Below are 17,672 nucleotides of genomic sequence, written 5' to 3'. Positions count from 1 at the left end.
AGAAAAACAATTACTTTTTGACGCTGAAGCATCTTTTGCTCCTTCAACGTCCTCTCGGGGCTTGACGATTCTCGATCTTCCGAAAAGTGCGCACGGGGAGCTTGCATGTTTCAGTGAAAAGTGTCTAAATTCATCATCGAATGGATAGTTCACCTGGCAAATGTATGCAAATAGATTTCAGGCGATACACGCAGCGATGCGTTCAGACTTGATTTTAAAACTTGTTGTGCTCGAATTTTTATCGCATTACTTATAGAAGCTGGCAACCTACTTTTTCAACGCGCACACACACGCCGCGAACGAAAAGCGGCGAACCTGTCGACGCTCGGAGCAGAGATTTAAGCTCCGATACTTATGCACATACGCTCGTCCGTGTCCTCACTCGCAGTGGGTTCGCGTACACACCGTTTGGCTGTATCGCAATTCGATCGAGGGGGTACATAATTCATCGAGCGTGCACCATTGTCGTTGCGAGCTTCATTAATACAAATGGCGTCTGCTGAATTTTAGCTCAACCACGAGTCTGCTATCCGACAGTGGTACATCGATACGCACACGCTCTCTCGTCTGTGCGGCTTGAGCAAAAATCCCCTCTTTCCATCCTCTCTTTTCGCCGCTTTTCTCCTTCATATTTGTGTGCCATTCACGAACTTTCGAATAAATGTATCGGTGAGTGGTATCCGTCGCTGTGTTTTTATGTATAAGGCTCAAATCCCCTGGCAAACTTCGACACAATACAGACGCTTACGCGGAAAACACACACAGCCATTTCTCACGTGTATCAGCCGCGGGCGAGTACATAGCAGTTTCTCGGGCTAAAGTCGAGACATATTTCTGGTAAGCTTGTCGACTTTCATGAGGTCGTCTTTTCGCAATAACATATTAATATCGTAAACCCGCCGAGGAGGGCCGAGGAAGAAATCTCCTAGAAGAATTTTACGCGAGACTTATCGAGCTCCCTCGCGTATGCGTGTCTCTGTGTCGGTGCGGAATCTTCGTGGATGGATCAACGTATGTGGAAAAGAATCGGCACGACCGTTACGATATAAGAAAAGCTCAAAACATCCCTCTAGATTTTTCCGCCCTTGGTCCACTCACCGCGAACATTTTAAGCGTCGTAAAGCCAGCGTCCCACGTACCAACTCCTCCGGGGGGTCCTCCCGATTTTTCTCGCTTGGACCGTCCGAGAATTGATAAAAGATTGCACGGAAATATTGAGTCGAAGAGGAAAACCGCCGAAGTACAACATTTTCTGTGGACACCGAGGTTAAAATACAATGAGAGGGAGAGAGGGGGGAAGAAAAAGAGAAAGAAAAGCAGAGCAAGTATTCAATGACGAGTAAAGTGTCTGGGAAGGGAGCTCACCGACGTGTTATTCCCACAAGTCGATCGATACGCTCCGATATTGGTCTCTCAATTTATACGCCATTGAAAATTCATCCCAGAATCCGAATTCATCGTTGGCCGAGCATTCGGTTTATTTATTTTAAGGTAATCCTGTCGCTTCAGTCTAGTCATACCACTGCTAATACTCTTGTAATAATCAACGTTATTGACATACGGAAAAAAATTATTTCTAACTAAAATTTTCCATATATGTAATCCTTTAAACGAATGTTCGCACTGAATTACAAAAATGAAAGAAAGTCAGTGGCAACACTGCTTCTCTCCGTCTTTTTCTACTCGACCACTCGTGAGTGTTTAACCCTTATTCCGTTGATCTGTCAAATTGAGGTTAGGACTACACTCAGCTGCTGCCTTTTCGTCACGTCTCTTTATCGTAGCGAGTTGTAGAAAATCCAGTGCCGGAAGTTCGAATTAAACTGAATATTCCATAAAAAATAGGCGGATAAGTGCAATTTTTTTTTGGGAGTATTAGATTACTACAAGTGTTAAGTATATGAATTGCAGTTTTTTCCAGGATTTCGTGGATTTCTATGCAAATATATCCTTTTACAGTAACCGGAAGTTAGGTTTTTCCATGCCGTTTTGAAGTTCCTTCACGAAAACCATCCGATTTTAATAATTGATTTCCCTGAAATGAGGTCGATAGCCGACCCTGAAATTTTACGATAGGATTACTTTAAAGTCTCTACACTTTTCGTCAAAATTTTTCGATAAAAATGTCGTCAAAAATTTTGTCGTTATCGATCGAAAAAAAATGGCAAACTATTTGTGGACGTCCGTGGAGATTCGTAATGCAGTATTTTCCTCGAGCTTTTCCAATCAAACGCGACTCGTCTCGGAGGCGAGAGAAAAATAAGATCGCGACGGATAGGGAAACAAGAATAAAGTGGAATTTGCATGAAGGACGTGTGGGTCGTGAAGGAGCGCACCGTCGATCTTCGCGACCGTACGAGAGCAAATAAATCAAAGGAGACAACGATCGTTTTATATGTCGAGTTCAATTTGTATTTATTGGTTTTTCAGTTTTTTTTTTCACTTTTTTTTAGCAATTGTATAATCAGCGTAACAGTAGTAATGGCGTTCAGAACGGCAACCGCTCCTATATCACTCTCTTAGGACTCTCGTCGTCGTCATAATAATCTCGATGCGGTTATACACACAGCAATTTATTTTACTTTTTTTTATTTATTCGTTTTTGTTGTTGTTTTTTTCATCATTTTCATTGTATTTTATTTTTATTCTTTCATACACAATACGACAATAGGAAGCAGGTGCGGCCCTGGCCGCTTTGGATACATACATCAGGATCATGTCGGTAAATAATTAATATTATAATATATTACAAAACAAATTAAGAGGGATTTTCCTTGTATCTTTTTTCGACTCTCGAAAAAAAATTTTGTTTTTCCGTATATATATAGATTTTTATTTATTTACGTTTTCTTCATTTCATCGTCATCGCACGTTATACACGTCCACACGAAACACAGCTACCAGGCATTTTTTTCTAAATTAATTGTAGTTCCGCAACGTCGCACTCCTAAAGCGTGTGTCGTTGATTATTCTCGTTTTCATCTTTTGTTATAACTTTTAAGTTTTTCTTATTTTTTATTCTGTTTTTTGTTTTTTTCATTCATTTTAGTCACCTAAATTTAATTACGTATAGTACAGCGGAGCGATCAAAGGGCTCTTTCGGAGATCGACAAAATAAATAATGATTAACGTTACAGTCCTCTTAGAAATACTGCGTGATTTTTCATCCCCTTTTCTTTTCAACTAACTGCTGCCTTCGTCTCTCTATCTCGGCTCTCCTCCTCTCACCCGCAAATATTTTATTTTCACTTTTGCCTGGATTTCTAATATCAAATTAAATAAAATAACAATCCCTTTCATACGATTCCTTGCGCAGTGTCACTTAGGGGCTACTCGTATACAATCGTTAACTAGAATAAAATTACTAATAGAGTATCGCCACGATTCGTTGATCCTCGTCTCTACTCAAATGTGTTTCTTATGTTTTTTTTTCTTTATTTTATTTTATTTTTTTAATTTTCCCAATAGTCATTTTTCATTGACTCGATTTTTCAATGTTCCTTCGGAATTCTGGGTATGACGAGTACCACGCAAGTACGGATACACCTGTTTTTTTCTTTCACTTCCTGATTTATTTGCAGAATAATGATTTATTTTTAAATCCTTTACAACCCAATTTTACGTTTTGTTTTTTATCGAGTACGAGATCGTCGAAACTTTCCTAAATATTTCATATACATATAGGTCACTCATTCGGTCGTTTATTTATATATTTATATCCGTATTCGTATTTAACTCCAAGGAAAAGTAATTAACTCTCGAACGAGCAAATTTTTTCGAATTCATGCTGATTTTTTCTTTCCTTTATACACGGCAATAATATTATTAATAATAATAATAATAATAATAATATTAATAATGATAATCATAATAATAATAGTAATAACAAAAATGTCGAACATCGATATACGTACGTGCATACTGAGCCGTATACACGTACAGTCATATAATATCTTGCTACGATCGCGAGAAAAAACACATTTTCGCCATTCGCTTCTACTGCTCTTGATTTTTTTCATCCTCCTCTGAATTGTGTCGATGATTATTTGCAACGTCATCACTAATACGACACCGATGAAAATTAGTAAATCGTAGTGAGGCGAAAGCTCGTTTACTGCGATCGTCAGCATTGTATATATTTTATGTAAAAAATCAAAAATAAAAAAAAAAAGATATAACAAAAATACATAACATCAACAGCAGTCGTTGGGGGCACAGCGGATTCGTCAAAACGCATGCGCTGGGCGAGTTGCAAGTTTTACTGCTTCCAAGTGGACCAATAATAATTAATAGTAGTACTTATCTCAATAATAATCATAGTAATGAGAATAATAAAATAATAATAAGAATAATAAAAATAATGATAACATGAATCGATAGAAATAAAATCAAGATCTCGATGACTTTGTACACCGATCCGCTAGAAAATATTTTTCATTTCACCGGGATCAAATCCACTCGCGGACTAAACTCGCGCGCAATAATGTTTTTTGTCGTATTTTTTTTTTTCGTTTTCTTTTTGTTCCGTTTTACTTCGCCATTTAAACTCCTATACGAAAAAACGTACAGCTAATAAATTCCTAATTACTTAATCTTTACTTCGTAGCCTTCATTTTGTTTAAATTAATTTAATTACGTATCTCGTTTATCATCATCGTTCAGTATTGTTATACTTATTACGTATTTATTTATTTATATATGTATATACTGCATCGACGCGCAGCCGATTGACACTTTTTCACTTGTCTTTCATTCAAGTCCAACCCCGGAACGATTGTTCTTCTTTCATGAATAATCATTATTATTTTTAAATTAAAACTCCGCTCACTCGAATAAACGTTTGCACGGTCCCACAATTTTCGATGGCGAATCACGTATATTATTTTTATTTCGAAATCTTATGAAATATATATCGCGTCGTAAAAATTTCCAGTCTACTGGACGATAATTTAATCTATAATGTTTCTTTTTTTCTTTCATTCTTTCTTTTTACCTCCTCCTTTCCTTCAACTATATGGATGCCGATGCACCACCGTATTCATTAGAAAAATTTGATAAACAATGTTGTACCAGTTGTTTTTTGTTCTCATCTTTTTTCCTGTTTGCCCGAAGTCGGGATTAAACCGGAGATCGCTCCCCATATTTCGTTTGTGCTCGTGTTTATTCCTTCTTTTTATTATTGAAATCGCGTATAATCGAACACGACCACGGCTGGTTTGTCTGCGCATGTATGTGTCGTATTTTAATCCTATTGCAGGTGGCATGTTCAACTACAGGAGAATCCAGAAGGGGGAGAGGGGTGGGAGAGCTTGTGTTGGTCACTCACCGGGTGCAGCATCCATTCGCCGCAACCGGATATACAGATATACATGACTATCATCTCGCACGGACGGACGGCACGCACATCGACATCTATTTGGCATTACAAGAGACGCTTGGAGCAGCCTGCCACTCACCTGAAACATATTATCAAACGAAAAACATTTACGTTATCGGATTGTTGCTTTCTCATGGGAGCTGAAAAGTGCATGGCGAAGTGGGGGGAAATATTACAGCTATGGATCGTGCAGTTTGAGATGAGGGCAATTTATGGTCAGGCTGGGTTTTGTCACCAGTTGGATGTCGATTGAATCAGATTTTTCATAAATTTTTAAATAATTTAGTCTCTCAGTGAGTTTTTCGATTTCGATTGAATGAAATTTTTTACTACGAATGCAAAAGATCTTAAACATCGTACAGCATTTTCATCTCTTTTCCTCTCGCTCAATCATCCCGTATTCGCAATGAATTATTTGCCTCTTTCTCAGTATATCCCTCGGTGGATAGCCGGGTTATATTCTCCGTCGAATCTCACGTGGCGTGGCGCGCCAAACGGACCGCGACCGAATATCCTCCGCGAAAGTAGAAATCCCATTACTCATCCTTAGAGGCAAACGCGAAAAAGTTGTTTGTCCTGCATCTCTTCTGGTCGAGCCATGTTCGAGAGGGTATGGATACTCGCGGGGGCGGCGTCTGGCGGCTCCTAAAGCCGATGGAGGACGGAGAATAAAGAGTGTGGGTTCAGTGGGGTGGGCTTTTCGCCTTGTACACGACAACGAAAACGACGAGGAGATTCCAAATTCTTGGCAGAACCGTCTCATTTCACTGGCCTCGGGGCCTCGCGCCAGCGCCCTATTCGAGGCTGCTGCAACCCCTTCTCGGAGAATCACGAGCTTCTACCAAGTTGAAAAAAAAAAAAAAAAAAAACAACGATTTATTCTGTATGACAAATCGCTGATAAAGCAAAAGGGCCATCGAAAATTCGAATCACCGGATAAGCGAAGCGGAGTAGAAACCTAACGATAAGACTCGATTTTGTCATTGCTACGTTGCTAGAAGAGCGATCATCAGTCAAAATAACTGTTGTGTTGTCCAGTTGACTCGAGATTTTTTTCCCCCCCACGCCAATTTACCAGAGTGTACAGTTGTCGTGCAACAAAACACGATAAAGCTTGACGAAGTTTATTTCACAGCTTTGGAAGCAAATATGTTGCCCGACAGCGATTAATTCTGGCTTGAGAGAGTGAGGAAATGAGAAAATACAAAGTTGAGAGAAATAAGGTGGAAGGAGAGGAGATGAAATGCTGGAGGAGAACGGGCACCGGAAGGCGCCTGTACAAACATTCACGACGAATGGATTAACGCTATTAGAGTTCAGCTGCCGTCTCTGAGCGTCGTCGGACAGGAGAGGCAAAGAGAGAGAGAGAGAGAGAGTCGAGAGAGAAGAGGCTTCATGTAAGTCGCACGAAAAATTTGCGTAAGAGCAAGACATACAAGTTAAGTAGCACTCTTGATATCGTGAGGAGCGGGTGGGAGAATTCATGGGCATTGCGATGAAGGAAGCAACGATTATAGCGAAAGCTCTTGTGATATTTGTACAGGTCCTCCGGCGTTAAGTCAGCTAGCTTCATGCGCCCGTTTCTGGCGTGATTCGTCGGCGGATCTTTCGTACGCATTTGAGCGTATATTGAGTTTGCTTTTCGGCCTAGGGATCCCGCATCGCTTAAGGGGCGGGGGAGGGTTATCTCTTTCTCAGTTTCTCGAGGATCGGTAATACAGAGAGAAGCGCACACGAGTAGGAGCGAGCGTCCTGCGATCGGGTTTTTCCATTGGACCGAGTTATCCTGGTGCCCTCTACCAAAAGCTCCGCCGTCCAATTTCGTACGTGAGAACGAGACGGAGGTAGATCTCGCTCCTTCGCACATTTATCAGGATTTCAAGGGAGGCTAGACTTTTTAAGCCGCAATAAATTCGTTGGCGCACGCTCGCGAGGCGAGCGCGCATGCCCCACGATTCAAGAATGTGAAGAAGTCTCTTGAGGGGGGCGGAGGTGCAGGGGGAGTTGTACAGCGCTACTTCCGCGTGGTGCGGATACAAAAAAGAGCTTGCGAAGTTGTATATATCGAGTGGGTGTAAGAGAATGGATGGGGGTATAGCACGATGGAGAATCGATGTCACAACAGTTTTAATGTCTTGAGGGAGCTTCGAGGACCGAAGGAAATATCAGAGGCCCAGAAGATGAGAAATACGTTAGATTATCTTGGCTGACGCGCGTGTAATGGCTCTGCGGATGATTATAACGGGATCGTGAAGAGAAGAGAATGAAAAAAATAAAACGAAGAGGAAAAAAAGGGGAAAAAACAACAGGACAGTACGAAAATTCGTGCGAAGCTGATGCTCGTGTTCAAGGGCAACGTGATAACGGTGAAAGATACCGCGGAGCGAGAGAACGCAGAGGGATCCTCCGATGGAGGTGCGCCGTGGGTGGATGGTTGAGCACGAAGCGGTTATTATCTATCGCTCTCGTTACCACAGGTTGCTCGTAAACCGGCCGCATCAGGGGATGGGACGTCGAGACTAAGAGGGAAAGAGAGAGAGGGGGGTAGTCATCCTGGAGCGCGGTGTACGTACACTTGGTGGTATACACATACAAGAGAGAGGATCATAGGTAGTCGTCGGGTGGATGCGCTCGTATAGGCGAGGGTCCCCAGGACCCCATAGCCTCTGGAACGAACTTCGCTTCCAGTCAGCCTCATCCACACGCGGGCAAACCACCCCTGCAGAATATTACACATCGGGGCGTTGAGCGAACGTGGACGGAAACCCTCCGTCATTCTCTCTCTCTCTCTCTCTCGTACATTTCATCGTGGCGTTGCCGTCGAGGGGGTAGTTCCGAAAGCTCGGAACTTCTATTCGACGGATTGCCCATCTTTTCCCCCAACTTTTTATGTCCCATTCTCCATCAATCCAATGGAGGAATCTCGTATTTGAAAGAAGAAAAAAAACGAAAATATAATTGGAAATAGATTGAATTCGTGAGCGGAATCGAATTTATCTTTGGGAGATATATTTCAGAATTTAATGTCATTATTCTTCCCTCGCCGAGTATGCGTACGCGTATACTTACGCGAACACATACACAAAGAGGTGTATTTCCATCCCGTACACACCTTCGCACATTATTATGCGCTTAATAATCGTGGCAGCCGACGGCTCGCGGTGAATAATATCTCCCGGCAGAGAGAGAGAGAGAGAGAAAGCATGGGAGAAAGACTCCGGAGGGTTGAGTGCGTGGATAAAAGCGTGTATGCCAGACAAGAGAGACGACTATATATAGAAAGACAAAGAGAGGAAGAGTGAGAGAGGTAGAGAAAAGTGAGCACAAAGATAATCGCGAGAAGAGGCTATACGCGAGTCCGCCGCTGCACAGATTCAGCGTTCAGCTAAAGCTGGTGGGATCCTCTTTCTCTCTCTCTCTCTCTCTCTCTCTCTCTCTCTCTCTGGGGCCGGCGAGGATCGGATTGAGATCGAGTCCAACTTTTTATCAGCGCCCCGTTGCATGAGCGCGAATTGCGCGTAACCCCCGCAGGGTAACAGCGTGCTGTCTCGGCAGGGGGGCGAGCACACGAACGCGTACGTGTGCACGTATGAGCAGCCATGTACGTTTGAGCACACATGGACACGATGGAATATCAACGTGCGCGCAAGACCCGAGAGCAACACACTCGGTGCATTATGCTCTCGAGTTTCATCTCTTTCTTGCTCGCCCATATACTCCACCAACAGCAACACCAACACCGCCGAATCGCGCCGCACCTTCTGGCCGACCTTTCACCAACACTGCGAGAGACACTCCATCGTAGCTCCTCCTATATGGACACGCATATATTGAGGAAATCGGGGCGGGGGGGACTCTCGCGCGCGCGCGCGCGCGGGAGAGCGGTATCAGCACAGTACCAGACTACGAACACCAGCCAGCTGACGACACCATCACAACTGCCATCGTGATGCATATACCCATAGTTTGTCAATGTGTAAATTTATATACGAATATATAAACAGAAACGGAGAGCGAGGATGAAACAGCTCCGGAGACTCGGCCACCACTACTACGATCGGGGGCACAATCACACTCGCGTACGCGAGTGCGAAAGAGCCCCGGTGAAGCAACCTCCATCACCGACACTTACACGAATGAACGAACACACATTCGCACGCGAGGAAACACAAGAACGGGATCACCGACACCGACACCATCCTGCTGGCGATACTCTGTGGCGTGTAGTTGCTGCGAGCAGCCGCTGCAGCCAGAACCCATAAATCTCCCCAGGATATAGATGGCTCTAGTGTCGCGTGAGCTGCTGCAACCTACCCCATGCCATGCAGGGTGCTCCCCTCTTCTCCCCCCTCGTTCAAACGGTCCCCGCCTATCGTGGCTCCCTCGGCCCGACGATCGCAGCCACGAGGACTACCCGTCCTTGGGCACCCCACCCATTTTAGAAAGACGACTTTTCTTTTTCTCACTCCCTCGAGAAGTTGACGGCGCGAGGAAACTTGCATGGAAGAAGGATAGACCACCGTAGGAAGGCCTCTTTCGAGGGGCGATCCGCACTCGAATTACCGGAATCCAAGCTTTCGGGCCCGCGGGACAGGCCCCGCTTGACGTGGTGGGATATGACGGAGGGACGAGAAAAACAATGTGGAATGAAACTCGAAGAAGAAAGCCTGGAACGTGCTATTCGATCGTGCCGAGCTTCGAACGGACGGAAAGGATGAGAACATCGGCGTGGGAAGAAAAAAAACATTCGTTTTGACTATCCTCCAACAGCGGACGTAATTACCCGACGGTCAGGCTTGCGAGGAACCATCGCGGAGATGGTCGATTAGGGGGGAGCCTCTGTCCCAGCTTCGTTAAAGATTACATAAAAAGGACGAAACACGGAGATCCGACATGGGAAGACCGACGTGTTGTTGCGAAGGCAGAGGCGCTTCGATCGCTCTTCGAAACTGTATGAAAATGTTTGTTCCGCGTGTATGGAAATGCGGCGAAGAGGAATAATGACATACGAAAAGATCGAGAGAAATCGCTGGAGCGCGCGGGTGCCCCCGCAGTGTTTACACCGTTTCATTGTCCATTCGCTTACGAAAGGTATCGTCACTGTGTTATAAGGTAACAAGTGAAAGAGGAAGACGGACTGATCGCAGTTGGTGGAGAGAAAAGGGCTATCCCCGAAGAGGGCGTACGAGGAAAATATTACTGTATCCTTTCACGCCGCGCGGTGATATCGCACCGGTGATACATTGCCTGAGATATTTTACAACGACTTTCGCGTACCCACCTCGGACCCCTCGCTTTCGTGGTGGGTGTAAAGTCGTAGCACACAAATGCACAAGCACAAAAAGAGAGACGCTCGTATGCGTGTAAACGAGTCGCGTAGGTGTGCCCCAATCGCTCGAGTGCACACGAATAAGCACGGGAAAAGTGACTAGTCGGAGAGACAACATCCTCGAGGGTTTGAACGGGTACCAACGAATTATTTATTTTTCCACCAATTCCACCTCGGCCGTAGCAGAACGAGCTCACGAAATAATCGATGTACTGCCAAAAGAATCAGCTCAGAGTGTGCCGGTGATGCCTGAAAAATATGGTCGTGTCGTGATGAATTAGCCCGGCGGTAACCTTTGGCCTTCCATTACTTCACCACGGCACGTGGAGGTACCCGAGAGCATATATTCCTCGTCAGTGAACATCCGGTAGAATACGGGACAAGTATTCTCTCTTGCGCTCACACCGATTGGAAGCGCCCTGCGGTGTAGACGAGCCGCAGAACTGCGGGAACCCCGCGTCGTGGGAGTACAAAACGAAGTGTACCGAACGAAGAGGAGAGTAGTAACGTGCGCGATTGCGGCTCTCCGGGCTCCGCACGATGAATAAAAAATAAAAGGATTAAGAAGGAACGGAAAAACGAAAGGGAAACATGCTTATATGTATACGGATAAAAGGAAGGGAGTGCAAGGCGGCAAAGCAGAGAAGACACGAGAGGTGGGCCACGAGGAGGACCCGAAGAAGAGGACGCGGAGAGGTGAGCTGTGCCCGCGCGCCGAACGCTCGACGCGGCCGCCAAGTCTCCGACTCCAGCGTCGAGACAGCCGTGGCGAGACCGTACAGAAAGGAGAAGGATCGAGTGCGAGTTCAGCGCAAGGGGAACGAGAGAAAGAGAGAGAGAGAGAGAGAGAAACGACGAGAAGAGGCTCGAGCGAGAGGACGAGGAGACGCCGATGATGAATCACCCGCCAAGAGTGCAGCAACGCTCTCTCGCTGCGGGTATATGGCCAAGCTGAAGAGAAGAGGAGGAACGAGAGGAAATAAGAGGGAAAAAATGGAGACTCACCAAAGAGAGGAAGATTCTCTTGGCTGGTATGGGTTGGCGAAGTGCCCGGAGGGGGGTTGGGCAAGGGGCAGAGAGAGAGAGAGAGCGAGGAACGCCGAAGAGCAAGAGCAGCAGAAGCCCCCAGCAGCAATGAAGAGAGACGCGAAGAAGCGCCGAAAAAAAACGCAAACTCGGGGGTGCGCGGCGGGCGCGCGCGCGCGCGGACGACCACGAGGGGAGACGCGCTAGAGCGAGTCGGTAACTGACTTATCTGGACGGATCGTGAGCCAAGGTACATCACCTCTCTCGTTCTTCTCTCCGCTCGGCAAGGTTCCACGTGTTTCTGATACGTGTTCTAACCGATAGCCCATATGCGCGGTGTATGCGGCGACGACGATTCAAGGCTCAAGACGATCTCGGGGATTCGAGGAGAAGGGACAAGGGTGCGAAAAATACTTCGTCATGGACGAGGCACGCGTACTTCCCTGCTCGCGAATAGCATGATTTTTGTATCTTACAGAGACCGCGGTTGCGGGTCCCCGTTGATTCTTCCCGAGCCCATTGATCGCGTCATGAAACTTTTGTGAACCGAAGCAGAGTGAAACATCAATGGAGCTCGTTCGAAATCCCCTCGTGGCAGCGGGCCGCGTCGGAAGACAATTTCTTAAACTCGAAAAGCTTCCAGATGTCACTCCGTCCGATGTCGCGGATTCGATGAATTCCGAGAGGCCGCGCGGGTCGTGCACTCGGAAAAGAAAGCGAGCCACGAGAGAGCCAATCCATGTCGCCGTGCACGTCGCGCACGTCTTCGATACTCCGGAGAGAAAACGTGGTGCTCGGTCCCCCTCGCGATCGTACGTCCAAGTGGAAACTGGAAGATTCACCGAGCGAGCAGAGACCATAAGAGTACGAGCAATACACAAACACGATTGTACATAGAAACGGAGGAAAAAACGAGCGAGAACGAGAGAAAAGAGCGCGGTACGCGGAGAGACCGCGCCGGAGAGTTTCCGCGAAAAAGAAATTGGGTTTCTTCCCGATTCCGTAACAATCCATCGCTACTGGAGCGCGCGCGGGGCGAGAGTTCCGGCTCTTTTATTTTCCTCTTTTTCGAGAGCATGTTCTCTCGAAGAGGAGCGGCCAAGATCGCGCGACTTGATTCTCAAAACATTGTGTTTGCACCCTGAACAAGGCGAAGAGCAAGCGAGAGTCACGAGGAAAAGAGAGACAGAAAGAATGATAGAGCGAACGGAGGAAATAAAGAAGTTCTCTAGGTATCATCAAAGTCGGGCGTATACGCTCTATATGGAAGTTGCTTTCGCTCGGTCACGGGTAATGGTTTTACGAGCGTCAGGGGTGATATAAAGAAAATGAAAAACACCGGCGCTGCCAACATGCACGAGGCTCGCGTATAACTAACTACGCCGTCTTCTCTCTCCTCCCTCTTTTGACTTTTTTCTGCGTTCTTCTTCTTCCTCTTTCTCCCTTTCCCTTCGTCCTCGCACGTTCTAGCGTTTTCTATCGTGCCTCCTAGCTTTCTTCCTCCTTTTTTTTCTCGTTTTTTCGTTTCTTGTTTTTTTTTCAGTACACTCACCATGTTCCAAGCTTCCTCTAGACTTTTCTGGTGCTACTCGTGTTCTCGTACTCACCCCAACACGCTTGCTTCTCTACTTCTTCACAAGTTATACTAGAAAGCAGCAACCCCTCTGATACCGCGCCTGTAAAACCCCTTACTTCTCGTCCAACAGACCAGCTCCCCGCGGAGTGTATCACAATTAGCTCGCGTGCTCTTCCCTCTCCCTCCGCCCAACGCAGCCACCCTCTGAAATCCATTGTCTTTCTCCCTTTATCTCTAGCCCTCGCACTTCTTTTCCTCGCCTCGCGCCTCTTTCTTTTCCTTTTCCCGCTTCTCTCTCCCCCTCATTGCTCCTACTCCGAAAACTCGCGCGCGTAAACTTTGGAAAGCTTATTTCAATATTACGGTGAATAAGTGGGGCGTTACAGGGGCACGGGGAGACGCTCCGTTGTTTCGTATAATACACAAGTTTATTACTGCCGACTGTGGGCTACCGAGAACAATGGATGCCTGCGAATAAAAACTGCGGGTTAGCTGAATTTCGGAAGTTGATAAAGTACAGAAGGATTATGAGATTCAGATATTTCGGATTTTCGGCGGATCTTTGCTGAAAATGAGCAATTTAGATTCTAGTGGACCAACTTTGACGACTCTCCGAAGCTTTTTCCCATGTTTTTTTCAACGAAATCATCCATCACCAAGGCTCTTGGCTCCGTTTTCTCTCCGAATAGAAAAGAGACGAAAACGACAGCAGGAAAATAAAACACGATTCGGGACGAGGGTCGGTATACGCGTGAACCGAGAGACGAAGAAGAGGAAGATGCCCACGCCCGCTCACTCAAGAAGTTCGCGAGACAGTCAGACGTCTAATGAGCCGACATTAAATTTAACCAAGAGTTCCGTCGGCTCGAACCTCGCGCGTAGGTAAAGTGTGGCTACACACACTCGCGCAGCGACGCTTCGCCAGAAACAATATTACGCGTTTGCCATACTCGCGATAATTTATGAGGGCTCTCCTTGTTTCGGACATTAGAAGTATTGCATTACTGGAAAAGGAAGGTGTTGCTCGTGTGAGAAACGCTTTCAAGAGGACTATAAACACGAAGGCTAGAAGAGCTGATGACAAATGGAAGGAAAAAGTGATTAGTGCCTATGAGTTTGGGCAGGAGGAGGCAGGGATCGCTTATGAGTACAAATGTTAAACTACGTGCTCCGGGGAGTACCGAACGACTCGATTTTTCAGAGTCAGAATTACGAGGAAACAAAATGACGTTAACGCAATATATTTATTCCACGAATAGTCGCGGCTGAATAAAACGATCAATTACTGGTTAACGAGCAGCTACGACGGGGAGTATAAAGTGGCAAAATATTCGTCTTTCCTGATGACTGAGAATCACCGTGGCGGTTAAAGCCGAGACTTGATGCGTGCCGGAGTCATTGTTGGGGGCTGAGCGTGGTCCATAATTCGGTCCCCGTCGGACGCTGCTGCCGCGTAGTTTCTTTCCTCTCTGTTATATGGGACTGCGTTTTTCACGCTAGGCTTATCGCGCAGTGCCATTTGTACGAGTGTTTATACGGTGTTGGAGGCACGATGTTTTTCCTGGCGTTAATTGAACGTACCGGCGAGAACAGGGCCCAAGTAACTGGCTCGGTGACTCGGTGATTAATTGAACGAGCGATATTTATTGAGTGGCCTGCGAGAAGCGCGCGTTCGTTCCTCAAAATGTTGAACACTTTCGAACTTTGTCGTGCCCGTTATTCCTCGTAGAATATTCGGATTCGTCGGGCGCGCGAGCGCGCACGGAAACGAGAGAATCTTGACGTTTTGCACGGGTTCTGTGGCTTCCACCATTGGCGGTTCGTACGAATATAGCTCCTCGTGGAAACTGGAGACTCTCGGTAACGACACGCAGCAGCAACGGGAACCTTGACCAATCCAACTACAGTTGACTCGCGCCGGGTGAATTCTCCTTCACTACCGTTTTAGGGGCACCAATCTCGTTCTCCCATCTCCATTCGTTATTCGTACATCGTAAACGACCAAAAAATCGAGTGGCCAAAGAAACGAGGAGAAAATAAACAAGTTATTTTTTCCTGTTATAGACTAACCTCGGCCAATGATAACGCATCGTCGAGGCAACCGTCGCCACGAGCCAGAAATCCACTCGGCGAAGAAAAACAAAAAGTCATCCGTACATATATAATATTTGTATCGTGGCATTATCTCAATAAATTCAGGAGAGAATTAGCCGGGAATAAAATTGTCGAACAGGCTCCAGAAAGCATTATCTTCAGCGCTCTACAGATCCTAGATAAAACTTTGATACAATGATGTACGGTAGAATTTCTTGGTCGAAGATTTATCGAATAAATTTTCTCGGGGATTCTCGAGGCCGCGAGATTAGAGACACACATAGGGGGTTGGGATATAGGGAGAGCCGTGTGTAGCTCGCGCGTCGAGTTCGCGTTATCGAACCCGATAACTCGTTGGAACTCGCGAAAGTGTATATATCCATGCCGCTTAGCTCGACGCACACGCGAGGAGGAATGATGGATGTACGCCACCGTGAAACTGTGTGTAACTCGCGCGAGCCGAGCTCAAGAGAGAGAGAGAGAGAAAGATCGTAAACGCGAGAGCATTTTAAGCCACCGTGAGGGGGATATATGGAGCGTCGGTATGAGGGCATACAGAGAGGCGAGAGGCTCTCACGGACACGTGGACATTGCACTAGTATTCATAGCGGTTACGCTCAATCCGATTTACTCAAAACGTTTCGCCTTGAATTACGAGAGAGTCCTTATACAGAGAGACGGCGACATCCAAGTGCAATGCACTTAATACAGGTAATACAGTGTTGAGCGAAGAAAAAACGCGTGTATCGAAGACTGCTTCGGGCACGTTCACGTGTACGCGGGGGAGAGGCCTCGGGCTTGTGATTAATCGACACAATAAAACTTGCCGCGTGATTGAATTAACAGGCGAGCGAGCTCGTTCGTTACCGGAATCCGCGTTTTTGCTACTATATGAATTTTACCTGGTCACACGTGCTCCGAACGTTTCGTAACGAAGGGTTACGTTTATCACAGATGCATGCGCGCGAGCGCGCATGCTTGTTGTATCAGCTCTTGGACATTCACCCAGATTTATACGCGATTGTAATCCAACGGGAGAATAATAACGAAACAACAACAACAACACAACGAAAAAAACAAAACGAACGGAGCTAAAAAATCTTCCCGAACTTGCCTCCCTCCCCCCGCTCGCCGGTCAACTTCCTATATTTATAGAACCGTCCGTGCAACCCTACACGCATCTCTATATATGCGGAATTTTAATCAAGTATACTCCGCGAGCCGTGTCACCGGGCTGTACCCCGGCCCTCGTGTGCGCCCACCGCGAGCAACTATCGCCCTCTCCTTCTCTCGTACTCTCCCAGCATTTCCGGACAATTAAACTCTTCCGCTCGTTCCATCTCCATTATATATCCCGCCCCGTATATACACGGGTATAAAATCCGCGTACCAACTGCTACGGGCCATCTATGGAAAAATATTGTATTCGGGAAATGACTTTACGCGACATTAGGGACACTCACGCGTCGATACGTTTATACGTGACGAGATCCGATTAAGAGCGTTCTGTATATACCCACGTATTTATAAATCAGAGGGAATAAAAAAGTTATAAACGCGCCTTTGATGCCTTGATTTTGCACGAACGAAAGCGCATACGCGTGCGCGGACGCGTGGGAGGAAGATCCATCGGAGATGAAAAACGGAAAGGCGTTTGGCACAATTATGGCAATTATTGCGAGGTCTTTTGAGCTTAATCGAATTATCGCTTTTCCTCGGTTTTCCTGTGATATCCGTGCGCATACGGACGCTCCCGAGTATCCATGGAATACACCTATATTCGTATTAACAAGTCACGTAAGATAATTTGGCAACGCCGCGCTTCTGGACCGCCATGATATCCTCCGTCTCGCTCTCCCCGCGTCTCTAGTTCGGGGCGGGGGGACTCTTGGGAGCAGCCACAGAGAAAGATGGGACAGACGTGTGTTGTCGAGTTAGAAATATCTACGCGAGGACCAAGTCGACGACGGCGTGAGCGCACCAAGGGGAACTTTGCCGCGTAGGAAAAAAAATAGAGGAAGAGAAGCTCGAAAAAGAAACGAAGATAGAAATGAAGCGTATGCTAGAGTCAGGAGAACGATACCAGGGAGAAGAATCTCTCTAGCCGCATGAGCCCCTGGCCCAGAAAAAAGGGACGCTGGATTTTCTGTGTATTCTGCTAGCCGGACACTCTCCTCTTCTTTTCTAGCCAAATATTTCTCGCGCGAGCTCACTGCTGCGGTCTTCTCCACCCGGGGACCAAACTAGCTTCCTCCATTTTTTTCTCCCTC

At 46.4% G+C, this 17,672-nt stretch overlaps 1 protein-coding gene across 2 annotated transcripts in view; it reads right to left on the bottom strand.

The window, feature by feature from the left end:
- Positions 1–2,389: 2,389 nt before the first annotated feature.
- The window catches only part of LOC122407642 (homeotic protein ultrabithorax-like), a 152,949-nt gene continuing 137,666 nt past the window's right edge, over positions 2,390–17,672 (bottom strand). For both annotated transcript variants that reach the window (XM_043413981.1, XM_043413982.1), the window contains one exon: positions 2,390–5,456. The gene's annotated coding sequence lies outside the window, so the exon portion shown is untranslated. The remainder of the gene's footprint in view (positions 5,457–17,672) is intronic.

This window comes from Venturia canescens, chromosome 3, assembly GCF_019457755.1.
Source record: "Venturia canescens isolate UGA chromosome 3, ASM1945775v1, whole genome shotgun sequence".
Classification (NCBI taxonomy): domain Eukaryota; kingdom Metazoa; phylum Arthropoda; class Insecta; order Hymenoptera; family Ichneumonidae; genus Venturia; species Venturia canescens.
The sequence above is the reverse complement of the archived record's forward strand: the minus strand, read 5'-3'. Positions and strand labels throughout refer to the sequence as shown.